Here is a 27,982-nt window from a genome sequence, read left to right on the forward strand (position 1 = left end):
GGACAAAGCAGAACTGCTCCATAGGGTTTCAGAGGAGGGGATGTTTACAGGATCAGACAGTCTGTCTCATCTGTCTCCTGTGGACCGAGTGACTGATGAATTTCCAACACTGATTTTGTGGATAGCAGCCAAGACTTAACCCACTTCATCACCAGGGTTCTTCTCAGTGAACTTGGCCAATGCAAAAATACCCCATGGAGAACAGGAGAAATTTCTGGCCTGTATTATTATGAGTTTAAATATTATTGTTTTTAATGATTACATTTTTAAGATTGTTTGTAGCATAGTTTAATTATACAAAAAAATTGACCATTTATAACAGAGTTTAAAAATTCTGCCACTTGAATGATGGCAGGTGCATTTGATAAAAGGGACCGTTCTTTGGGAACATTTCCTATCACTACAAATCATGCCTTGCATGGAGACAGTTGCCAGTAAACCCAACAAATTCCAATTCAGTTGAATCTATTCTAATTCACTGCAACTCTACAGGACAGAGTAGAATTGGTCCAATGGGAATGTTGTATACATTTTAAAGGAAGAAGATTGCTATGTTTTTGTCCTGTGTAATGACTCATGGGTTAGTACTGCCAACCTTTCAGTTAGCAGCCAAATACTTACCCACTGAGTCACCATTCTCCTCAGTTGTCATAGTTTGTCAAATCAGCCTGTAGGCATTTAACTAGTTTTATCTTTGGTGGATCTCAAAGTGGATCCTATAGATATCACATGTCTTCTACCCTGAATTTTGGACCAAAAGATATTTTATACAAAGGAATTATCATTTGTGGGAAACACATTTATTTACTAATAAGGATTATGTTAGATAAAATGACTTTTATGTATAGGAAAAGAAATTTCTCATAATTTATCCCAGGATTAATCAGATTTCCTGATAATCCTGGACCAGCATAGGACTGTCATAAAATTTTCTCGTCATAGGCTGGAATATATGATTGCTCCTAATAAAAGAGAGATGAAAGATAATGAGCATTTGTCCCATATTGGTATTTCTTTCCAAATTTATCAATTGTAAAAGTTACTACAAAGCTTTAGAAATGCACAGAAATAAAGAGAAGTTACACATTTTATTCCCTTAAGTTATAAGACAACCATTTATCCTCTTTAGAACATGGTTATTCTCCTCCAGAGGGGATCATCAGACTATTGAGACAGTCTTTATTCCATGTGCCTGCAACTACGAGTGTTCTTTTGGATATCATCATAGACCATGGACCAGTGAACTTCATTTTGGTGAGTTAGCATAGCCGATAACTGCTAAATGTCTCAATGTCTGAAGTCTTTGCTAAGGAGCTGGCATATATGCCTTGGACTGTTAATCTCAAAGTAAGCATTTCAAATCCATCAGGTGCTCCATGGGCAAAAACGAGGCTGTCTGTTCCGGAATAGTTTTTCAAAATGTTGGAAGAGGAACTATCAGTGAGAATTAACTCGATAGCAGTGGGTCTTATGTCTCTGCTGAATTTTGAGTTGTCCTAATTTCTTCTTCAAGCCTAAGAAACCCGATATCTTTTCTGAGGCAGGAGTGATTTCTCAGTATTGCTGAAGTCAGCTTCCCAGTCACTTAATTCTCACTGGCATGGGCAGCACTGTTTCTACAGAAAGAAAAAAAAAACAAACACATTAGCTGAGGACAAAACTTCTATAAGTTGTAATCAGGTCATCCATCAAGTTCAAAATACCCCAGGGCAAAATCCAAATCTCCTTTCTCAGCCTACAGTAATTAATAACAAACTTCACAACTATGAAATCCAAGTCTTGGTGGCCAATTAAAGCTTCCACAAGGACAAAGCAATAAATGATAAAATTCAAAAGCTAAATTAAGGTAGGTGGCCATACCAAAAGCCTCTATAGCATATATTTTCCTCCCCCAAATTCTCTTTCCCAATTATTTCTGAAGATTTGTCCCCCAGAATACATTATAATAACCCTAAATCAAGTTACTAGAATTTAATTTCACCAATTCGCAAGCCCTACCTTAACTTGGGATCAAGACCTACCTAAGTCAATATAAAACATGGAAAATAGATATATCCTGAAGATTAGCTGACTTCAAAACCAAAAAAGGAATATAGCTGTGCATATCTAATTTCTTCTCTTAAATCCAAGTAAATCACCATCACTCATCCCCACACAAGGAGACCCATAACACAGTTATTGGGTGATAAGGATATTACACTAATGAATATATATCCATGTGAGAAAAAATCTTGCTTTTCTCCTATTATTATTTTATATAATAGTTATTAAGTTAATCAGTCTAATTCCACACACCATGCTGTTTCATGCCTTTCAGTTTTGCCCATCCTGTTACATTTTTCTTCCCCGTTCTTGTCTCCATACCAGTGTTCATGGACACACTCTGACTCTTGACTCTTTCATAAGTAAGTTCTATTCATTATTCAAGACTTGGTTGTATATGAATATTTGAAGAAGCCTCAAATGCCCTCCAACTGAGCACTCTCATAGTTCTCTGGTCTGCTTGCTTTCCATACAATAACAACATGTATTAATGTCCATCCTTCAGAGCTAAAGCCAAAGCCCCTTTCTCAGCATGCAGTACTTAATAATATAAAGTCAAAGTTCTAATAAATCAATTGTTCTAGATTGATTAAAGTAAAAACTTGCAAGTGTATCTCTTCTGATCTCACAAATCACACTCACTAATTTTTAATTAAAATACGTGCTCTATTTTAAAAATTTGAACATTTTTATTGACATATGATTAACAAGTCATAAAATTCAAGGATTTAAGAATTTTAAAATGATTGTGCAATCAACATCACAACTATTTTTGAACATGTTCCTCATTATGGTACTAATTATTATTAGCTGCTTATTTCCCTATAACTTCCCTTGCCATAACCCTAAGAAACTATTAGTCCAATTACTGTCCTATAAGAACATCATACCCCAAAACCTACTTATAGTAATAAATAAAAAACACAAAATCATCACAGAAAACAATTAAAAATAGGCACAAATGTAAAATTAGTTAGAGAGGAAAAAACTATAAAGTGTATTTTAACTGTATTTGCATTAATCCACTTGTCAATGCACTCCATCTAATAGTAAGACTATTCACTACTCTGAACAATGATTAAAGGGAATTAACCAGAGACTTAATCCAGGTTATGGGGTCTCGGCAGAAGGATTTTAGTCTTTCACTGTCATCCATACCCTTATGAGAACCAGGTGCTCAGAATTTAAGCTCTAGTATAGTTCCCACCTCAAGTCTCAGATTTTTTAAAATTTACAATCTTTGTATCACACAGGTTATTGTGCTTCTTCCATGTGAATTTAGCTGACACCTCACTTGGCTGTTGTTTTAAGACATACTTTTAAAATTCTAAACTCTATATTGACAGCTGGGCAATTTGTAATTTCTTCCCCACACTTTTCTGTAGCACCCATATCTTCAGTGATATCTTTATAAGGGGAAGTATCAATTAGTGCCATGTATAAGAACTAATTATTCTTAGATTAGGGTTCATGATTATGCGCAAGGTCAAAATCCATTTTATATCAAGAGTTTATATATGTCCCTAATCCATTTCAGAAACATCATTATCATTTTAATCTAGAAAATTATAAATCATCCCGATAGTGCACTTTAGTTCTATTGATTTTATCATCAATTTAGCAGGTGGTATAGAATTTAAAATACTGTTGAGAAAGGTAAGTATACATGTATAAGATAGTACTTGATTACTGACTTGTACAGATTAAAACCTAAATGACTAGATAATATTTATGCAAATGAGAGATAGGGCAACAATTTTAAAATACACATCCACTAAGGCAGAACTATGCCCGCTGTATTTCTAGATATTTTGTCATTTCTTTTAAGTTATCAAACTAATTGGCGTATACTCTCTCATAGTAGTGTGTTCTTATTTCTATTTCATTTGGATATGTTTTGATGTCATCCTTTCCATCTGTAACCCTAGATATTTTCTTCTTGTTTCTTTTCTGTTGTTATGTTTGCCAGAGATTTGTCAATTGTGTTAATCCTTTCAAAGGAACAAGTTCTTGTCATGTTAATTTGTTTCTTCCTCTATTTTCTCATCTATTCCTGGTGCAATCTTTATGGTTTCTCCCGGTGGTTGAGGGCTCATCTGGTTACTCTTGTCCTAGCTGTTGGTGATGTTGTATTAATTTTGGATTTCTCCCCTTTTTTCATGTGTATATTGATTACTATTATTTGCCATTTAATAACAGCTTTTTCTGTGTTCAAAAACTTCTAGTATGTTGTGTTATGGTTACAATTTGCTTCACGGAATTTCTTAAGTTCATCCCCTTTTCCTCTATTATCTAGTAATATTTAAGTAAGGTGTTGCTCAGTTTCCATGTGTTTGGTTTTGTGTTTATGTTCTTCCTATGATTGATTTTTACTTTTATAGTATTTTGGTCTGAGAAAAAGGTTATAAGAGCTCAATTTTTGGTGGGGTTTTAGTTTTTTTGGTAGTTTTTTTTTTTAATTAAGGCTTGCCTTGTGGCCTAACATGTAATTTATTTTAGAGTGGGTACCATGTGCAAAGGAAGAGAATGTCCATTGGGAGAAGTGGTTGATTGTATTGTTTATATCTTCTACCTCTTTACTGAGTTTCTTTCCTGATGATCAGTCTTTTCTTGAGAATGATGTATAGAATTTTCCTATTATTGCAGAACTGTGTATTTCTCTCTTCAACTCTGGGAGAATTTGAATAATATGTTTTCAGGGTCTTTCATTGGGGTGGATATGTATTTGATATGGTTGTCTTCTTGTTTTATTGTTACTTTAACTACTATGCAGTGTGTACCATTGTTTTTCATTATGTCACTGCCTTGAGCCTATTTTGTCAAAGAATATATTGCCATTCCTACTTTTTTATGGTTGCCATTGGCTTGGAAAATTTTCACCATCGTCTGATTTTTAGTCTATTTTAGTCTTTGAGTTTAAGGTAGATCTCTTATAGATAGAGCATAGATGGATCTTGATTTCTCATCCAGTCTTGTACTCTGCCTCTTGATTGGCACATTTAATCCATTCCACGTGGTGAGTGATATGTAAGGATTCATTGTTGTCATTTTGCTGTGTGTGCATTTTTTATTTCTTTTTTGTGTTTTCCTTTCATTCTTTTCTGCACAGTTTCTGCAGAATAGACAGAGCCCATCCTTAACAGTTTTTCTTTGTAAGTGACTATTCTTTTTCCCTAGCTATTCTCATGAGTCTCTCATTTTCCTTGAAAATTGGAGAATTTGACTGCAATATGGCACAAAGTTTTCTTTTGAGATCTATCCTTTACTTATATGAAACATATCAGGAGCATGGATATTGTAATTTCAAAAACACAGAACACCCACATGTGTGTCAAATGTGTTATATAAGAGGTAATATTTTGGGAAGGATTCCATTTATATCCGTCAATAATGATTCACTAAGTAAATTGTTTTCAATTTTTGTGTGTTTCATATTCTCTTTGAAAGAATTTAACAATTGATACTGGGGAGATTCTGATTTGGTTGGTTCGGTGAAATATGAGAACATATTATATAAATTTATAATATGATTATTTTACATGTCAAATGAAAAAAGTCATTGAATAACCTTTGATTTAAAACACATTCATTTGTACACCAAGCCTGCTATTATTTATCAATTAACTTATAATAAAATGATGCTTAGAACTGAAGAAATCTCATTAGCAAACATCAAAGACTACAAATCAGAATGAAACACAAATCAGAAAAATAAAGTTTATTAAATAATGCAGCTATTTCTAAATACTCAAATTTATCTCCTCCCAAGGCAAAATTTGCAGATATGTAGCCTTGTTAATTAGACAGTAACAAACACTACCATTCCATTTATAATGAACAATCTCAAATATATTCTGGGCTTCATTTCTCTGGAGATCAAAAAGAATTCACCGTCCTTCTAAGTTCCTTATGCTGCTGTATCCAATTACCACAGACTTCATGGCTTAAGGTAGAAAATATTTATTCTTATAGAAATCTACAGGTCAAAAAATATAGGCATATAAATGCACAGCATATTGTTATTATTAATAAGTTTTAAAAGTTGAGCTTAATTGAATATTTCTTTTGTTTTTAATTTACTTTGGTGTGGGTGAAGGTTTACAGAGTCAAATATTTTTCTTTTTTTTTTTAACTATTGTGAGTTAGGCGAAGGTTTAAAAAGCAAATCAGAGACTTCTGGGAAGATCGAGACTGAGTAACACATAGTAGAGGGACTCCACAGAAATCAGCCCAGGAGAGTTTCTAAGAGGGAAATTCTACACTGCTGGATCGCAGAAGGAGCATCATAAAGATAAATAGGCACAGGTGCATTAGGTTTGAGGAGCTGGGGGACTCTGGCTTACCACAGTGGAGGCCAGATAGGGATTGACCGTAGCTCCACCACTGTCTCGGTCTGAACCAGGACCATTTGGAGCCCACACAGGGCTCTTTCTCAACACAGCCACAACTTGACACCTTCTAGGGGTAGGGATTAAACCCTTGTAGCCCCATGGGCAAGGCATGGGGCTTAGCTATATTGTTACTTTTGATTCCCTCTCTTTTCTCTATCCCCCACAGTCTCATCAGGCTTAGTTTTTCCCCCACCTATTTTCACTTCCCAGTTCTCTCAAACTCCACTGCCAACCTTCCAGATCTTAGCCTAGGGCATTTACGCTTGCCCCACACCCTGTTGGGTGAGCTCCACCCTCTTCAGTTAAGCCCAGTAGCCTATGGCTGTGGAAAGACAGGCTGACCTCCACCAGGGGTTACTCCTCCCAACGTATTACCAGGGAAATCCTTCCTGTGTGGCTGGGGGAGCTCCTATATTTCATCTGTTGACCCACGTGACTGAGGGAACTTCCTCCTGCCTACCTTAGTGCATTCACACAGCCAAAGGCAGCTCGGCCAACACTCGCCAACATTCCAAGCTGCTGCAGGAATCTATGACCAACCTCAGTGATGATCTACCTGGTCAAGGCAATTCTGCCCACCATTTGCGGTGTTCTACACCAAAGCAGGCAACCCACCAGCCTTGTGAGTCACAACCCTGAGAGGGAAGCCACAGGAGGATAAAGTGGTAGGCCAATTCCATAGTGAAATTAACTGTAGGTAGTTCAAAGAAGCATTCCTACAATTCTCCCTGAGAGAGGCAGTACTCTTCGACTCCCTATAAAATGGCACCTGGCTCCTATAAAACAACACCATGCAAACAGCCATCAGCCCCAACAACCTCAATGAAAAACAGAAGAAACAAAAGGCAATGTCAGAAGATGTCTTGAACCTAATGGCATGCATAGAAAAATCAGACATTCAGCTGCCACAGAAAGAAATTTTCAGAATGCTGTTTGGAGTCATACAGGATATGCGGAAACAAAACAGAAAAAGATGAAATGATAGAGTAGATAAAGTCCATATACCAAAGGAAATACAAGAGCTCAGGGAGGAGATAACAAAAACCAGTAGCAGACTCATGGACCTTGAGAATCAACTGGAGGAACAGAGAACTGCACCAGTGACTTTGAGGACAGCTAAGCAGACTTTAAAGAACGTGAACAAAAATCTAATTAGATAATCAGAGAAGCTAAAGAAAACCTAAGCGTTATGTTTGGTGCAATGAATAGGAACATCAGAATAATTGGATTACTGGAGGAAGACACAACAAAAAAGTCATCTGCAACAATTCTGAGAGAATTCTTGGAGGAAAACTTCCCTAGCTTAATAAAAAAAAAAAAAGGCAACCATCCAGGAGGCTTAAAAAACACCAGCTAAATTGAATCCAAAGAAGTCACCAAGCACATATAATATCCAACTTTGAGGAAAAGGAGAAAATCATGAGAGCAGCTAGGGAAAAACAAGCCATCACATAAAAAGGTTCCCAAATAAGAGTATGCTCAGACCTCTCAGCAGGAACAATGAAGAAGAGAACAGAGTGGAGTAATATATTCCAAAAATTGAAGGGAAACAATGCAAACCTCAGAATACTCTAGACAGCCAAATGATCAATCAAGATAGATGGAGAAGTAAGAGTCTTCCCAGACAAGGAAAAACTCAAAGAATACATTAGAAGAAACCTAACCTTACAAAAGGTCCTTGCCTACCCAGTATGTGTAGAAGAACTGCCCTCACAAAGCATAAATAAGAGATTGTCTGAGATAGTCTGGCCAACCTGGCCAATAAACACATGTGGGGTTAATGGAAGAGCGGAGGGATAAATGGTTCAGTGAGCCTCGCCTTTCTAGTTCTTGGGTTTCTTGATTTCTGACGGTAGGACCAGGGTGAAGTAGCCTTAGCCAGTTTCCTGTTTCAGCTGGCAAGGCTCATTTCCTGCAAGACATCCCTGAGGAGAAGCCACATGGACCTACCCCAATTCAGCCCTGGGTGCTGGAACAGCCGTGTGGGGACCACTGCCAGCACTGAGATGCTTACACATTAACTGACTCAGATTTCCTCCTGCATTTGGCATTATTGTGTCTGTTTTGTGAGTTAGAGAAGGATTTTATGGATTGGTGTTGGACATTTGTGCTAATGGGTTAATGTTGGACTTGTGGGTTTGGGCAGCATTGGGTTGGGATGTTTTCTTGATGAGCATTTAACCTTTATATAATACTCTCTCTTATACAAGAATTTCTGTGGATTTGCTTCTCTAATGTACCCAGACTAACATACTGCCAGATAATACAACCTCACCAAGAGGGTAGCAAAGAGAAAACAGACTCCAAGATAGCATTGGCTTAAGTGGAAAGAAGTCAAGAATGATAAACACACAGACACACACACACACACACGTACAACACACTAATAAGAGAGGAAGGTAGGAAAACATTCAACACAATAGGTATAAGATGACATCAGAGTCCTCAGATGGAGATAATAACCCTGAATATAAATGGCCTGAATGCAGACATTAAAAGATGGAGGATCCCAGACTGGCTTAGAAAACACAATCCATCAATCTGCTGCCTACAGCAGACACATCTCAGGACTACAAACAAAAATAGGCTGAGAATTAAAGGCTGGAGGAAGGCATACCAAGCAATCAGCAATTCAAAAAGGGCAGGGGTTGCAATCCTAATCTCAGATAAACTAAACCTCAAAGTGCAAACCACAAAAAGATAAGGAGAGACTCTATATAATTCTCAAGGGAACGCTAGACAAGGAACCACTAAGCATTGTAAACAAATATTCCCTGAATGAGAGACCTGCTGAACACTTCAACCAAACACTCCAAAAGATGAAATAAGAAATCATAGCCTCAACAATTATAGTGAGTGACTTCAATATACCACTCTCTGAGATAGATAGATCACAGGGAAAAAAACTCAAAAAGGAAGCTAGAGATCTAAATACTATAATTAGACAAATTGACCTGATAGATATTTACAGAGCTTTTCATCCAAATAAAAAGCAATTTACATTATTTTCAAGCCCGCATGGCACATATTCAAAGATAGACCACATGCTGGGGCACATCGCAAATCTACATACATTTAAGCACATTGATATAATACGGACCTCTGTTTTTGACCACTGTGACATAAGGCTGGAAATTAACCAATGGAAGATGAAGAAAATAAAAGCAAACAATTGGAGGACGAATAACTCTCTACTGCAAAAGGAGTGTATACTGGTACAGATCAGATATGAAATTATGAAATTTCTAGAAACCAATGAAAATGAGAACACGACATACAAAAACTGATGGGACACAGGAAAGGTAGTTACAGAGGAAGTTTCATGGCATTACATGCACCTGAGAAAGGAAGAGAGACTTATGACTGATATGCTGGCACAAAATTTACAACAACTAGATAAGAGTCAGAAGGACAATCCCACTCATAGCAAAAGTAAAGAAATAATAAAAATCAGGGCTGAGATTCAGGAGAGGGAAAATAAGAAAAATAGGGGAAAAATTAATGCTGCTAAAAGTTGGTTCTTTGAAAGGATAAACAGAATTGACAGACCGCTGGCAAACTTAACCAAAGAAAGGAGAGAAGCAATTTCAATAGCAAGAATAAGGGATGAAAGAGGGCACATTACAACAGACCCTAATGAAATCAAAAGGATAATTACACAGTACTACGAAGGATTGTACTCCAATGAATTCAACAACTTGGAAAACATGGACATATTCTTGGAAAAACAATCCCTCCCTAGACTATCCCCAAAGGACATAAAAAAAATCTCAACAGGCCATAACGATAGAAGAAATAACAAGGTTATCAAGGGATTACCAACAAAAAAGTCCCCTGGACCAGATGGCTTCACAGGAGAATTATATGAAGCATTTAGGAGAGAATTAACACCAATCCTACACAAACTCTTCCAGAGCATAGAAAAAGATGGCAAATTCCCAAATTTCTTCTATGAAGCTAATATAACTCTCATACCAAAACCGGCCAAGGATACCACAAGAATTGAGAACTACAGACCAATATACCTAATGAACATCGATGCAAAAATCCTTAAAAAATAATGGCCAATAGAATACAAAAGTATTTAAAACAAATAATTCACCATGACCAAGTGGGATTCATACCAGGGATGCAGGGATGGTTCAACATACGAAGGACCATTAGTATTATTCGTCACATTGACATGAAATACTATAAGAACCACATGATAATATCAATAGATGCAGAAAAAGCATTCAACAACATCCAACACCAATTCTTGTTTAAGACACTTGAGAAGATAGGAATGGAAGGAAAGTTCCTCAAGACAATACAAGCTATATATGAAAAACCAACAGCCAACGTGGTAGTCAATGGAGAAAAGACAAACACAGTCCCACTGAAAAATGGGGCCAGACAAGCATGCCCCCTGTCCCCACTATTATTTAACATCGTACTGGAGGTTTTAGCTAACAGCATAAGACAAAGAAAAGACATCAAAATATTCGTCTGGGGAAGGAAGAGGTGAAACTATCGTTATTTGCATATTATATGATTTTATATATGGAAACTCCCAAAAGCTCCACATGGGGAGTACTGGAAGCAATAGAGGAGTTTGGCAGAGTGGCAGGATACAAGATCAACAAACAGAAGTCCATCAGACTGCTGTACACATTGGATAAGATCACAGAAGAAGAGTCAAGAAGGCCATACCCTTTACAATAGCCAAGCACACATTGAAATATCTACGGATATACCTGACCAAAAGAACAAAAGATCTATATGAGGAAAACTACAGAACACTATTACAAGAAACCAAGAGTGACTTCAACAAATGGAAGAATAGACTATTCTCGTGGATTTGAAGACTCAATATAGTAAAGATGTCAGTTCTGCCCAAGGCACAATATAAATTTAATGCAATTCCAATACAATTACCCTCATCTTCTTCAAAGAAATGGAAAAACTGATTACCAACTTCATATGGAGAGAGAAAAAGCCCAGAATTAGCAGAGAACTCCTCAAGAAGAAGGACTCAGTGGGAGGGCTTGCTTTACCTTACTTGAGCATATATTTATACAGCTACAGTTGTCAAAACTTCATGATATTGGTATAAAGAGAGATATTCCAACCAGTGGAAAAGAAATCCAAGAAATAAAAGCATCAGCATACAAAATGGATATCTACCTGCAGAGAAATGAAGCAAGACCCTTACCTCACTCCATGTACAAGAATAAACTCAAGGTGGATCACAGACCTTGAAGTTAAACCCCAAACTATTAGGGCCATCAATGAGGGAATTGGGACCAACTTGAGAACTTTGGTACAGGAAATACATAGGCTATCAGAAATAGGGAAGGACACAAATATAGAGGAGGCACAAATTGACAAGTGGGATATACTGAAGATAAAACACCTGTGTATATTGAAAGAATTCACCAAGAGAGTAATAAGAGAGTCCATGGACTGGGAAAACATCTTTAGCAATCACACATCACACAAAGGCCTTATTACTAAAATCTACAATACTCTGCTAGCTTCCAAAAAGAAAAAAAGCTAATTGCCCCCTGAGGAGCTTGTCAAAGGATTTGAACAGAAGTTTCACAAGGATAGAAATCTGAGTGGCCCACAAACATATGAGAAAATGTTCCCAATCTTTAGCATAAGAGAAATGCAAATTAAAACAACAATGAGGCACTACCTAACACCCTCAAAGATAGCCCAATTAAAAAAATCAGAAAGCAACAAGTGTTGGAGGGGCTGTGGGGAGACAGGAACTCATCCACTGTTGGTGGACCTTTAAGCATGTACAGCCACTATGGAAATCGATCTGGCGATATCTAAAACAGATGGAAATTGAGCTAACATATGACCCAGCAATCCCCCTAATGGGCATATATCCAGAAGAGGCAAGAAACAAACCAATGCCAGACATCTGTAATCCAATGTTCATTGCAGCACAGTTCACAATTTCAAGGCGTTGGAAACAACCCAAATTTCCATCAAAAACTGTGGTACATACAAACAATGGAGTACTACGCATTGCTAAAAAGCAGTGATGAACGTATGAAGCACAATGCTGCATGGGAAGAACTGGAGGAATCATGCTAAGTGAAGTAAGTCAAGCACAAAAGGACAAGTACAACATAAGTCCACTGAGGTAAGCTTTAAAAAAAAATACAAAAGGGGCATAGGGAAAAAGCGACTGTATACAAACATTCCTGGGGTGAGGACCAGGTAGTATGGCAGGGGAGAGACTAAATCAAAGGAAGCATATGGTAGCCAACTAAAAAGCAGGGGGGAAGGGGGAAAATATAAATAAATAAACAAACAAACAAATAAATAAATAAATAAATGGGTCAGGGGTGGGGTGTGGGGTAGAAAGGGCACTAACCCACCTAAGGGGAGGGTATTGTTTATATCTCCACAGGGAAAGAAGGACCAGACTTCCACCCAGTGCTCCAAGATGTGAATGCCACATGCCAGCATGGAGTAGGGAACCAGTAGAGAGGTCTGAGGGGCTGGCCCCAATCCCAATTACATGGACCCCTGCCCCTCCCCCCAGAAGAATTTATTTCACAGAACAGCACTGAATCTGCAGCTCTGGGAGAGAGACATGTCTGATCAGAGCACACAGGAGCAAATGAAGTGGGGGAAGAGAGAGTGGAGCACATCCTGCCCAGCAAGCCCTGAGGGTTATATTACTGCTCACAGCAGCCAATCCACAGAGAAGACCACACGGCTCACCCCACTATGAGACACGAAATCCCTCATGGACCCTACAGGGGACAACACTGGAGACACAGCATGGGAATTCCGCCTGATCTGATCCCACCACACCGAGGCAAAACACTAAGGGCGTGGAACAGAACAGCAAGGGGAACAGAGCAACGACGTCCCAAGGGAATACCCAAAATAGACTTGGCGCCCAAACAGACTCGACTGGAAAATACTCCTAAAGGCCAACAAACAGTCCTTGAACTAATTATAAGCTTTTCTTTCTTGTTGTGTTTTGTGTTTTGTTATTTTTTTTGTCATTGGATTGCTGTTGTTGTTTTGTTTTATTATGTTGTTTGGTTTTTCTGTCTTGCTTTTGTGCATGTGATTATCTCCACAGGTCTGTCTAAATAAGATACGCTGGATGAACAATCTGGAGGAGAAAACAATGGGACTGACAGTTCCAGGGGGACATGGGAGAGGGGGAGGTGGGGGGAAAGAAGTGGTGTTAACAAACCCAGGGACAAGGAGACAAAAAGTGATCCTAATCAGTGGTGAGGATGGTGCAGGAGGCCTGGTAGGGCATGGCCAAGGGTAATGTAACTGAAACCCAAATGAAGGCTGATAATGAATATAATAATGGAACAAGACGAAAGTCACAGGAAACAGAGGAAAGAGCTAGGAGGCAAAGGGCATTAATAGAGGTCTAAATAAAGGCATGTACATATGTAAAGATATTTATATATGAGGATGTGGAAATAGATCTGTGTGCATATATGTATAGGTATAGTATTAAGGTAGCAGATGGACATTGGGCCTCCACTCATGTACTCCCTCAATGCAAGAATACTTTGTTCTATTAAACTGGCATTTCATGATGCTCACCTTCTCTACACGATCGCTGAAGACAAAGCAAGTGCCTAAGCAAATGTGGTGAAGAAAGCTGATGGTGCCTGGCTATCAAAATATATAGCATCTGATGTCTTAAAGGCTTGAAGGTAAACAAGCAGCCATCTAGCTCAGAAGCAACAAAGCCCACATGGAAGAAGCACACCAGCCTGTGCAATCACGAGGTGTCGAAGGGATCAGGTATCAGGCATTATCAGAACAAAAAATCACATCATTGTGAATAATGGGGAGTGTGGAGTGGAGACCCAAAGCCCATCTGTAGGCAGCAGGATATCCCCGTATGGAAGAGTCATGGGAAGGAGACGAGCCTGCCAGGGTGCAGTGCAGCAACGATGAAACATACAATTTTCCTCTAGTTCCTAAATGCTTCCTCCCCACCGACTATCATGATCCCAATTCTACCTTATAAATCTGGCTAGACCAGAGGATGTACACTGGTACAGATAGGAACTGGAAACACAGGGAATCCAGGACAGATGATCCCTTCAGGACCAGTGGTGAGAATGGCGATACTGGGAGAGTGGAGGTGGGTGGGGTGGAAAAGGAGAAATGATTACAAGGATCTACATAAAACCTTCTCCCTGGGGACAGACAACAGAAAAGTGTATGAAGGGAGACATCGGACAGTGTAGGATTTGACAAAATAATAATTTATAAATTATCAAGTGTTCAAGAGGGAGTGTGGAGCAGGGAGGAAGGAGAAAAATGAGAGCTGATGCCAGGGACTTAAGTGGAGAGCAAATGTTTTGAGAATGATGAGGGAAAAAATGTACCAATGTGCTTGACACAATTGATGTATGTATGGATTGTGATAAGTTGTATGAGCCCCTAATAAAATGATTTGTAAAACATGAAAGCAAGTCAATTTTCTAATCAATAATTCATAGACATTCATGCTATTGATTGTGATCCCTACAATGAAAGCTCACTTGTCTCACTTCCTCTTTGTGTCCCATTCCCATTCCTTCTTCTTCCTGAACCCCTCTGAACAAGGGTCTTGAGCAAATGCTGCTCTTTTGAGATGTGCGTCCTTCTCAAGTGTTTTCGTTCTTGTATCAGACCTTATTGTTTAGCTGAAAATTGAGATATGGAATTGAGTTCGTTTCCAGACCTGAAGGTTGACTGAGGTCAAAGATTTAGGCTTTCATCAGACTCTATTTGTCCAGATATAATTTTGATTTCTTCCACATTTTCCCCATTCCATGCAAGATCATGTTCTTTTTTTAATAACAAATTTTTACCATGAATCATCAACTTTGTTTAAACCAATACATCATTCAATAGTTTAAAATAGTAATCCCCTCTGAGAGTTTTCCATTCTTTGGCTCTTTGATTTTTCTCCACCCTGTTGTTAATTGACTCACTGTCAACAAGTCAATTCTGACTCCTAGTGACCCAATGGACAGTCAGGTGAGACCTGCTCCGGTGGGATGCTGACACTGTAACTTTTTATGGCAGTAAAGAGCATCACTTTTCTTCTGAGGAGTGGCTGCAGGTTTCAAACTTTTGACCTTGTGGTTTCAGTCACATGCATAACCCATTATACCACCAAGGCTCCATCGCTTGTGGACTACTATCATTCGTTTTACCTAACTTGACAATCATCAACAGTCTAGCCCATTGCTCTATCTTTCTTTCTTTATCTTCTGACCTGGAAATCCCCCAAATTTGTTTCCTTATATATGAAAGGTTTTATCTTATTTTTTATTTTTGTTTTCTTTTAATTTGATCCTTTTCAGAGCAGTGGTAGTGGTAGCCTATCACCATCTAGTAGTTATTTTGGTCTACCAGTCATAGAGGCCGTGGTTTGTGTAGTTCATTATTCCTTTAGATTGTTTCCTGAAGTCTATGATTTTATTCACTTTTTTAAATTCCAATTGGGGGGGGACCAACAGCTGCATCTTAGACGACTGCTTGCTAGTTTCTAAGATTTCAATCACTGTTCGCCACCATTGGATGTACAATATTATTATTATAAATAATACTATGACAGTTAATCTAGATTTTCCTTGGGACTGTCACCCTAAGTTCCCAATTCCAATGACTCATTTCCTCAAAGTGTTGGTTATGGCTAAGAAAATCCCATAACCTTGTTTTGTATTTGCTCTATTATTTACATAGGTGTACACTTACCTATATCTAAATATGCACATAGAAATGTCCTCTGCCATACCTGTATAGCTTTTATGTCTGACTACTTATCCACTTATAGATTGTTACTTGCCTTATCAATTATTGCAGGGCTGTGTACTTCATAGTACTTAATTATCACAAACTGGCTTCATGAAACAAATGCTTATTTTTGAACAATTCTAGAGGTCAGAATTCTAAAATCACAGTGTGGGTAGAGCTACATTGTTTGTCGAGACTACAGGGGGATTAACTTCCAACCTTTCATTCATCTCTGAGCTGAGTGTCACTTTCTATCATCCAGTGAGTCCAGACACATAGAGGACTCACCTTGCATCCAGGATAATGGTGAGGCAGACATCTTTCCTTCCATGAAGAAGCATACAGACAGACAGACACACAGAGCAAGTGCCTTCCAGGGATGATTTCCTTGTAGATTCGATCTGGGCATAGTTGTACTTCAGAAGTGCTTTCTTTCATGAACTGGTGTTTCTGTTCCTTTCTGTCTGTCTGTCTCTGAGAGTGGAGGCACATACACATATGCTTGCACATTTTACCCAGAGAAAGGGAAATTCCATTTGAGCCATAAACACACTCTGAATGACATTCAAGGAGTTTAAATTGCTCAAGCTTTCTTCTGTGCCTTCCTGCATGAGAGACTCTTACAGGGTAGATAATGAGATTTTCATCTTAAGGGTCAAAAGTTGCCTTGTTATTTGCTTCAGTGTGAAGAGAAAAGTGGTGTGTTCTGAGTGTAGCTAACACCTTTGGGAGGTGAGATGGCAGCACCCCCTCAGACACGGGAAAGGACCAGAACTTTCCCTGGTGGCTCACTGAATTTCAATGCTCCTTTAGAGTGCAGTTGCAAGCCAGGAGGCACAATGGGTCCCTGGAAGGAGATGCCCCATTTCTTGTTTACTTTGAATGACCACCATCCGGCAATATAGAGATATAAACATATCAGGCTAAATAAGAAGATCTGGAGCTGGGAAATGCATGGCAAAAGTAAGGTTCAAAATAGGCAGATGAAAATGAGGAAGACAAAAACAAAACAAAAAAAACAGAAAATGAGGAAGACAGGGGGTGTCCAGACCAGTAAAGCCAGTCAAAACATCGTAAGAATTTCAGAAACGACTGTTTACGTAAAAACCTTTAGTACTTCAAAGACTGCAGTATGATTAGCAGTTTCAATCATTTGTTTTGGTGATAAGATTTAAGTAAACAAAGGAATTGATTTAAATTTTATTTGTTTCTCATTCCTTTGTTTATTTTCATCTTATTGTCATGTTAAGGGAAAAAGAGAAACTCTGGCAATTTCTTTTTCCATGCCAGAAGGTCAATAAAACTTTTGAGTGTTGGATTCTTTATTCCAACGGAGAATTGGAAAGTCTTCGCCTCACTGAAATTAAGATAAGCTAAAGAAATATGCAGTTGCTGCCTGGGGCCTTACTTAGTGGTTGACTACTACCTGAAAAACTAGCAGTTTCCATACAAAAGAGATCCATAAGCAATGTGAAAATAATTCTGGTCCCAAATTACCAAAGCCTTAAAAATAATTCACTTATCTGAATCAAGGTAGTTTATCCTGGTGGGGTAGCAGTTATCCACTGGACTGCTAACCACGAAGTCCAAAGTTAGGAACTAACAGCTACTCCGAAGGAAAAAGAGGAGGCTTTCTACTGTCCCAGGGGGGCAGCCTTGGAAAACCACAGAGGCAGCCATTCCCTATCCTGCAGGGTTGCTATGAGTTGGAATTGACCCTATGGCAGTGAACTTTCTGCTATTTTAAGTCTGCTATTGGTTGGATCAGAAAGAAAAATGTACTGAGAAAGAGATGGCATTGACTCCTGCCTCCACTCCAAATAGCAGAAACAGTGCCAGGAAGAAAAACAAAGTGGGCTCTCTTCCTAATGTAGAGGAATCGATTTCCAGGGGAGTGGGTGCTCTAGAAAGAACAGAGCATGAAGTGGACAGGTGCCTCTCCAAAGAAGTGGGCAGGGAAGCCTGAGTGAATTCAAAACATATCTTTGCAGTAATTAAGTATTTATGAATCTCACCACTAATCTGAATGCTTAAAGTGTGACTTTGTTTAAAACACCTGAAGAGTGATCAGACACTAACATTGATTTAACTAACCATTGTCATTTTAAAGGACTTTTTAAAAAAGTTTTTCTTTTTGCTTGAGGTTTCACTCTGTTTCATTTTGCTATTGTTTGGGGGTTTGTTTTGGTAGATCTTTCTGCAGATGAAATGCAGGCTGCATCAATGGTGCTCTGCCGGAGCACTTGTGAGGATGGCACAGGACCAAAGATTGTTTCGTTCTGTGGCGCACAGGTTCACTGTGCATCTGAGCTGGCCCCACGTCACCTAACAACAGCAAATCTATAGAAAGAGTAACTGCAGTTCCTTAGGGGAATGGGAAGCGGGGGAGGGAAGGAGCTAGAATGGGGATCTAACAATAATGAGTACAAGAAGGAAGAAAATGTTCATCGTTTGATTTTGATGATGATTTCACAACTTCTTTTATGTTAAGACTGAAGTATTGAATTGTATGATATGTGCATTATATGTCAATGAAACTTTTTAAAAACTTTCCTTTTATTTTTTGATCTCTGACTGATTTACTTATGTTAAAATCTTTGTTGAATAAGTTGATTAGTTTTTTGACAACTAAAAGTTTAATCACTTTTCATGACCATTTTAAAGAATTTTTAAATAATTACCCTAGGTTGTTGGGTAAAGTAATTTATAGGGTTAAAATTATTGAAATTTGAAGTCCTTTATCCCCACACATAGTGTGGGCACTTAGAAAGCAAACTGTGTCTGCTTACAGAGCTTACATTTTTTAGTTTGGCGTTGTTACCAATTAATTTTGGTCTAAGGAAGGTGCCTTCTTTGTCAGGTGAAGAAGACACTGAAGTGAGGAAGATGAAGGCAGCTGCTACAGGGAGCATGTCGAGGCGAGCTTAGACAGGTCACTGTGAAGCCCAGAAATGGAATGTTTCTGTTAAAGGATAAGACAAGCCACTATTGGCAGAAAAATTATGAGGCTGTCTTGAATGGCATAAGATTTACAGCCTCAGAAATCCTATACAGAGTCACTATGAGTCAGAATCAATTTGATAGTAATGGATTTGTTTGCTTATTTGCTTTTGTTTTTTTTTAGGGTAGATTTATAGTTGTATGTGTTAGGATAGATGAACTAGAGAAACAAATTCATTTTGTTCCCTGAGCTCAAAATTTACATTCATCACATCTATTTTCACCATTTCAAAAAGGGATAACCAAAGACAACAATGAAGAAAAAGAATCAAAATTTTAACATCCCACGTTTTTTGCAGAAAATAAGCCAGTATACCGCATGGCTCTCAAAGAAGACAAACTGCCATAAAGCAGAGGTCAGACAAGCATCCATTCTCCATCTTCATGATTTGCACCATAATGTGTTAGGCCTGGTTGACTAGAGAAGCAAATCCAGAGGCACATACCTACGTGGAAGAAAGAGCTTTATGTCAAGAAGTAATTGTATATCAGGAGAATATCCCAGCCCAGTCCAGATCAAGGACGTAAGTCCAATGATAGTCCATAAGTCTGATACTAGTCCATAAGTCCCTCTTCAGACTCCCGCAGCCACACACAACGATGCAGAATGCAGGAACATCACCAGCAGATGGGTGAAAAGTCTTGAGGATCTACTGAGGGTGGTGGCATCACGGGGCTCTGCCTGTCATCAGTGTGGCTCAGAATGGCTCTTCAACAGGAATGTGAAGCAGAGAGAGAGAGAGAGAGAGAGAGAGAGAGAGAGAGAGAGAGAGAGAGAGAGAGAGAGAGAGAGAGAGAGAGAGAGAGAGAGAGAGAGGAGGTTCCCAGGATCTGCTTTATGAGAAGGCCACACCCACAAGGTGGTACCATCAGGCTATGATCTGATTGACAGGCTAGACTCCACCCCTACAAAATTTTAAATATCAAGTTGACATGAAACTGTCTAACCACTACAGACCATTCCTTGTCAACTTGACACTTTTAAAAAAATTCATTTTATTAGGGGCTCATACAACTCTTATCACAATCCATACATACATCAATTGTGTAAAGCACATTTGTACATTCATTGCCCTCATCATTCTCAAAACATTTGCTCTCCACTTAAGGCCCTGGCATCAGGTCCTCATTTTTCTGATTAATTTTAATTTTGATTACTTCAAGCAGTCCCCTAATGATAATTTATCAAACTGGCATATGCAAATTACCTAGCAGAGAATAGTACACAGCTAGTGACATTTTATCTTGGTTTCCCTCAAGTTTTCAGTACTCAGACCAGAACCATCCAGTCTCTTCTGAGTAGAACTGTTCTCCGTAGAGTTTTCAAAGACTCTTTTTTTTTTTTTTGCCCCAGAAGATTGCCAGGTCGGTCGTCCCAGAGCCTCTGAGTGAACTTGAGCCTCCAACTTTCTGTTGCCATGTGAACTGTTGGGGCCATCCATGGACTGTCATCCCCCTAATAATCTCCCCAACCAAAGCAAACCTGTCCCACCAAGTCATTCTGTCTCACAGTGATCCTACTTCAAAAGAAAAAAAAACCTCACTCAATAGAGCTATGTATTAAGTGACATACTTTATATTATGCTATGGTAATAAATGTCCCTAAACCTCAGTGACTTAAAATGACAAATGTTTACTCCTTACTCATATTGCATATCTATTTGGGGTTATCCTTCATATAGGGACCAAAGTTGATGAGGCAACCTCTAGAAAGAGCATTCCTGGTTACTGTGGCAGAACTTGATAATGCACACACTGGTGGTAAAAATTGCCATTCCCATTTTGTTAACGATGCCGGCCATCGGAGTAGTTTTTGTTTCATTTTCAGTGTTCTTTGTGTCAACTCATGTATGTGGCGTACAGTTGCACTCTATGGTGTTCTCAAGGCTGTGGCCTTTGGGAAGCAGATCAACAGGTCTTTGTTCTGAGATGCCTCTAAGTTTCACTTTAAATCTCCCGCTTAGCAGTCAAGCACAAAACCATGTGTGTCACTCAAGGGATACTTAGCAATAGGGCTGTTATTGTAGATTCCAACTCAGAGAAACCCAGCAGAATTATCCTGTGGTTTCCTAGAATAGGCTCTTTCTGTGAGCAGATAAACAGTAATTTCTCCTACCAGTTCACAGGAGACTTTGAATTACAAATTGTCCAGATGGCAGCCAAGGCTTTAACCATCACACCACCAGTGCTCTGCCTCAGTAGGGTGATCCAAACCTAAAGGCACTGACATCAAGTTCATTCCAACTCATGACAACCCTAGGCAGAATTTCCAGGACAGCAAACCAGCCTCATCTTTCTCCTTCAGAGCAATTGGTGGGTTTAAACTGTTGACAGCCCAGAGCCCAACCCACAGCACCTAGGCTATACTCCTTCCCCAGAAATAGAAAGTACATATTTGGGAACAAAAATGTGGTCTACCCAATACAGATATGACTTCTTGTCTGTAAATTGTTCCTAACAACCAAGTCCCATTGTTCCCATCCAGTCACAAAAGGATTTATTCTGTACAAGTGAATAATCCAGTTATGGCAATATGTAGTTAGCCTAGATGGGCCCCAAATCCCTCTCTCAACAATGTTTAGAAAAATTAGTACCAGGGGCTAATTGTGGTAGTTACATAATCTCTTGTCAACTGAGGGTATTAAGAGTGAATGGGGTGGAGTTTAACCTGTCAGTCAGGTAGCAGTTTGATTGGAGGCCAACCAAGATAAATGGCTCTCTGGAGGCTGGTCTCCCTCTCCCTCAGCCTTCACCTTCCTGGTGACAAGCCACAGGGAAACTTGCTGAGACCTAGGAGAACCACTCTTTGTCCTTCACCTTCCTGTTGAAGAGCCATGCTCAGAGAGCTGGAGGAGCCACTTGGAGACCTGTGCCAGCACTGAGATGCTTCCACTGCCATCAGATCCACAAGACTTCGTACCCACACTGACCTGTGATCTTCCTGCATTTTGCATCATCGAGTATGACTGTATAACTCTAAAGAGGAATTTAGGGACTAGTATAAAACTTGTGGGTGAATATCAGACTTCTGGACTTGATGTGGACTGGGCTGGGATGTTTATTTGATATATGATTACTCTTTGATATAAAGCTTTCTCTTACATATATGAGTGTCCCTGAATTTGTTTCTCTAGTCAACCTGGCCTAATACACTAATCAATGACAATATTAATGGAACATCTTTCTGCTCCAGGGAGATGATCAATAATGTTCTCTACCATAAATTAACCAGGAGGTCTCTTAAGGGAGCCAAAGACAGATAAAAACAAAACAAAAAAAACACATAGATCCAGGAGTGGATTGGGGGCTCCCTTTTGTGACTTGATTCCCACCCCCACCACTCCACCCTGATACACGGTGGGTCTAATTTAGTTTTCAGCATTTTCTGTGGGATTATTTTTCCATATTGGGGGTTATCCCTGATATATTTTGTCATTGGGGATAGCCCTCTTGAAGTTTTGTTATGTTTTTCTGTTCTTCGATAAATGAAACCCAGGGTTGATGAACTTATAGAAATGAGTCAAATAAGTGTTCCGGGGTGGTGGGGTGGGGGACAGTGAGGGAAGAGAGCTAAAGGGGAGCTGATATCAAGGAGCACCAGAAAGAAGAGAATGCTTTGAAACTGATTGTGGTAGCATTTCTACAATACAGCTTGATGTGATTGAACTAGGGAATGATATGGTATCTGTATTAGCTCCAGCAAAAATGTGTTTTTTTTAAATGACAGATATTTTAGAATACTGAAAGCCAAAAAGAAAGAGATGTGTTTTCATGGGTGCTATGAGTTATAGTACTAATCTAAAGTTGAGATCTGTGGCAAACATTTTCACGTCTATCTTAGTTGAGGAGATATTTGCTCAAGCCCTGATATGAATCAATAAGAGACAAAGAGTAAATCAAGGTTCAACAGAGGAGTTCAGTGATCCTATTCCTTAACAAAGTAAATTTGACAAAAATAAAAAATTTCTGAAGAATGTAGTGGATGCGTCCTTTGTGTGAACCCATCAATCTCTGGTTTGGGCCCATTCATCTTTGTTAGCGCAGAAAAGCAACCAGTCTGGCAAAGGCACCCCTTGAAAATCTATTGAACCATCTTCCCCGGACTTTTCTAATGACAAAGAGCTAATGATTTCAGATCATTGAATACGTATACGATTTGGGGGTAATTTGCCAAAAGCTTTCAGAGGTGATTATTTTGTTCTTTAATATCCTATAATTCTTTGAGGGAGGAAAGGGGACAAAAAAGTAACTGTCCCTTTTGTAGGTACACAATTCTTCAATAAGAAGAAATAGCTAAAAAGAATGAAGCAACTTCATTCACCTAGTTTCAAATCTTATTTTGTTTTTGTTAATGTTAATTTAATTCCTTAGTGCCCTTTCTCTTTGTAAATAGGGATGGAGCTTATAAAATAGCGATGGGCTCCCTTCAGAAAGCAAATTAGTTCAATATGAGTTTTGTTTAGAAAATTCTGAGGAGGGAAGAAAAATATTAGAAAAGCACTTTTTCTCCTGTTTTTGATACATTGTACAGTTGAATACCCAACCCGATCAAACCAAACCACTGGACAGTCCCTTATCATTAAAATGCCTAAATCTATTGATTCAGGGACCATAAAAAGTGGCAACTTGATATGAAGTTTTGGGGTTTACCTGGTATATTTGTCACCAAACTGTTCACTCACGGATATTCAGAAAGTCTTAACGTGTAAAATTCATGTCAGAGTTCTCTTGGCACATAAGCTACTCCTCCTGTTACACATATCAGAATTGTCTTCCAAAAGAAAACCCTGCTTCCAGAGAGTGGATTCTGACTTGCAGTGACCTTCTGTCAGGTTTCGCAGGCTAGAAACCATTGCGGGGCAGAGAGCCTCGTGGTCTTAGGGAGGTTTAAATAAAGTGCTCTTCCATTACCCACTACCATTCATCGAAAGTTACCACCCATAGAAACCATGTGGAACAGACCCAAAATGCCCAAACAGCTTCCAGAAGAGCCTTGGTGTCACAGCAGGTATATCACTGGCCTACACACTGCAGGTGGGTGGTTCAAATCAACCAGTTGCTCCTTGGGAAAAGGATGAGTTAGTCTGCTCCCCCCAAATGCACAGCATTGGAAATCCTTCAGAGTGGCTGTGAGGAGGCATGGGCTTGGTGGAAGAGGGGTTTGTGGGGCAGGAAATCCAAAACTGTAATCTCTAAAGAAACAGACTGCCATAACTGTCTCACACGGGGTGCCTGGGGAGTTAGAATTGCCCATCTTTCTGTTAGCAACCCAGTCTTTATCTATTATCAAGAGTCCCTAAAAAACAATGTTGGAGGGTCGTGAAACTAAAGAAAGTTGTACTGAAATTTCAATCTGTTACCAGAAGAAAAGAGATGGGCTGCAATACATTAAGAGCCACTGGTTTTCCTTAGAGCAGAAGTCTATTTTATTGATTGCCTTTTGACGTGACCTCAAGTAGGAGAATTTGTTCTAGAAGGGTCAAATAAACTGGAACTGGATAAATAAAATTGATATGGTAATTACTCTTACATGGCTCATCATGCCGACAAACATCATAAACAAGAGTAATGTGATGAATTACAAGCGTTCTATCACAGGGAGGCTGGGTAGATTAGCTTCACAGGCTTATTTAAAATGTGTTGCTCTAACAAAGTGGAAAGGAACAAGTGAATAAAAATTCTCCCTGGAAGCCATCATACATAATTCATGTAAAATATTTTAAAAATTGGTACAAAATTCAATTTAAATTGGTTGTGATTTTTCTTTCTTTTTTTTTTCCACCACCCTCTCTATTCCCTGAGAGAGTCTATATTCTAGGATGACATTAAGTGTTCTAGGATCTGAAAGTCCATAAAATAGTGCTGTTTCTAGATGAACGGCAACTCTCCTAGTGAGAACTTTGGGTTTGAAGGACTTTATTACCTACATGTGGCAGAGGAGGTAGCTCTTATTCTATGCCTTCATCGTTAAAATGGCATTCGTGTTTCACCAAGGGAGGCTACCCTCCCATCATATCTGTCAGCCTGTCTCCCCTCCAGTGCAGCCTGATTTGGTTGACTAGGTCTTAACCTAGTAATGCTTATCTACGTACCTCCAACCCACAGGTCAGGGTAGCACTGCCCCTGTGGGCGTCTGAGGTTATAGAATCGGAATCAACTTGATGGCAGTGGGTTTGAATGTTTGAAGCAGTAGTCAAAACACACAGGTTCTGATCAAAGTTTGGAGGGTCAAATCAACCTAGAGGCTGCTTAGAAAGAGGATCAGACAGTTTATTTCTGAAAAGTCAGTCCTTGAAAACCCTAGGGAGCCCAACTCTAATCTGCAAACAGGAGGCCAGCACAAGTTGAAGCAACTCAAGGGCGATCCATTTAAGAATGAGAATTCAGATTTGAGTTCAGCTCCTATAATCCAGTCATTTTTCTTTCCATGGAGTCTTAATCCGTACTGAAGGGTGCAATTGTTGAATTTCTTCAGCAAGCGCTTCAAATCCTCCACACTTTTGGGAAGACCCACAACAAGGTAGACGGACCAAGTGGCTGCAATAACGGCTCAGCAGCAGCAGCACAGGAACAATTCTGAGAATGGTGCAGGGTAGTGCAGTTTCATTCCGTTGCACTTAGGGTCACTATGAGTTAGAACCTACTTGACAAGAACAAACAAAAATCTAGTCATCGGAGCCCTGGTGGCAGCTAGGTGGTGACTACAAGTTGAGCTGTCATGTGCAAGGTCATCGTTTTGAAACCACCAGCTGCTCTAAGGGAGCACAATGGGACTTTCTGCGCCGATGAAGAGTGAACAGTAACAGAAGCTCACAGGGGCAGCTCTACCCTGTCCTATTGGTGACTATGAGACAGCATCTGCTATATGGCATTGAAGGGAATCTAGTCATACAACTTTCAGCCAAGTACACGAAACTATCAGAGTTTCATTTCTCCCTTGATTAAATACAAGAGAAGATTTCTTTCAACTCGGGTGCTCTGTAATTAATATTGCACATAAAACTCAGCTATCTTTCCAGATACAGTAAAGAAAACACATAACCGGCAGTATTATAACCTATACCATCTTGCCATTGCTGTGCTAACCAAATGCCTAAACGATTCTTCTTCTGCAGGTTCTTAGAATTCAAACTCGATGCTTCTTTCTTTCCCAGGACTATGGTGATAGCCATAAACAGTCTATAGCCAGGAGGGAGGGTTTTTTTTAGAATAGAAAAAAATCCTCTTGATTGGACATCATTTATTTTTAAAAGAGAGAACAACTAGGCTGTGTATGATGTGATTTGAAGCTAATTACACAGCATGTGGCCACATTAAGTTTGGGGAAATTTTAAGAAATAAAAGCACTTTCAGAAAGAAGCCAAGGCCTCAGTCTGTTATTAGGGGTTTTGTAGTCCTTGCGTCATTATTAGGGAGGGAAGACAGTTACGTAAAATTGACTTTCAATCTTTTTGTAAGGCTACTTTAGGTTACCTCAAGATAATTTTATTCATTTATATTTTAGTATTTTGGTTTTATCTCTGTGTCTAAAAGACCGGTGACATTTTTACTGTAAACTTGAAACCTTAAGAACATCACAGCTCATTTCCATGTGTCTTCCCTTTCTTTGGGCCTTAAAATCAAGATCTTACAATCTTTCATAAATAACTCATTTGTCTTTATACTGACCAAGGTTAATTGCTATCTTTTACAACAAAAATTAAATTTAAAATTGCTGTCTTTTAAATCGTTAGTGAAATAAGGCAGAAATCAGAGACTCTGATAGGTAAACATTTTCACTGCAAGGCACAGTACAAAGCTTTCAAAAATGATGAGGCTCTTAACTTTTAGAAATCCAAACCATAAGCTGCCATTGGGATTTACCTTTCTTTTCTGAAATTAAGATGACAATCTCATTAAAAAACAAGAAACCTTCTCAGTTGGTTGACTGTGTAAAACGATCACAGTTTTAACCTTAAACATTTAATGGAATATGGAATAAAATATTCCAGATAATAATTTATTTTCAATGAAATCAGTGGTTCTCAATGCAGTTGAAGGGGGGAAGGGCTTGTTTCCCAGGGATAATTGGCAATTGGAGAACTTTTAGGATTTTACATCTAGTTAGATGTTGCTGGAATCTGTTGGGCAAGAGGCCAAGGCTGAACAATATTCCTTACCTGGCCCAAAATATCAATATTGATAAGGGTAAGAGTTCCTGTTTTACATAAGTACGTCTGGCTCCTTTCGTCTATACCCATTGCCAGCTAATGGGTTCTGACTCACATCATAGTGATACCATATAGAGTTTCTGAGACTGTAAATCTTCATGGGAGCACATAGCCTCATATTTCTGTTGCAGAGTATCTGGTGGGTTTGAACCACCAACCTTGAAGTCAGTCCAATGCTTAACCCACAGCACCACCAGGACTGCTTCTTTGGGTAAATAAACTGATGCAAAATTGTTGCTATGTTTGAACTATATTAGAAAGTGAGTTCTGACAACTTATACAGCTAAGGTTGCAAAGTTGTTTGGTTTTGTTTTGTTAATTGTGTGTGTGTGTTTTGTTGTTGTTGTAGGAAATCAGAAACAAAACGAACTTTCTTGTTAAGATCAATCATAAGCAGATATGAATTCACTTATACACTGAGCCAAATGACATTTCATCAGCTAGTAATTTCAGTTCTAGGCCTTCACACTGTGTTCAAAAAACAAACAGTTAAAACCAACCCAAAATTTAGTCATGGAAGTTGAATCGGTAGTGTAAAACTGTATGCTTTACATCTGTGTG

At 38.9% G+C, this 27,982-nt stretch overlaps 1 long non-coding RNA gene across 1 annotated transcript in view; it reads right to left on the reverse strand.

The window, feature by feature from the left end:
• Positions 1-1,069: 1,069 nt before the first annotated feature.
• LOC123521762 overlaps positions 1,070-27,982 on the reverse strand; it is a 49,129-nt gene continuing 22,216 nt past the window's right edge. The window contains exon 2 of the long non-coding RNA XR_006680111.1: positions 1,070-1,616. This is a non-coding gene — a long non-coding RNA (uncharacterized LOC123521762). The remainder of the gene's footprint in view (positions 1,617-27,982) is intronic.

The sequence above is a fragment of the Echinops telfairi genome, unplaced genomic scaffold (genome assembly GCF_000313985.2).
Source record: "Echinops telfairi isolate 266 unplaced genomic scaffold, ASM31398v2 ScPeMD7_60;HRSCAF=208, whole genome shotgun sequence".
Classification (NCBI taxonomy): Eukaryota; Metazoa; Chordata; class Mammalia; order Afrosoricida; family Tenrecidae; genus Echinops; species Echinops telfairi.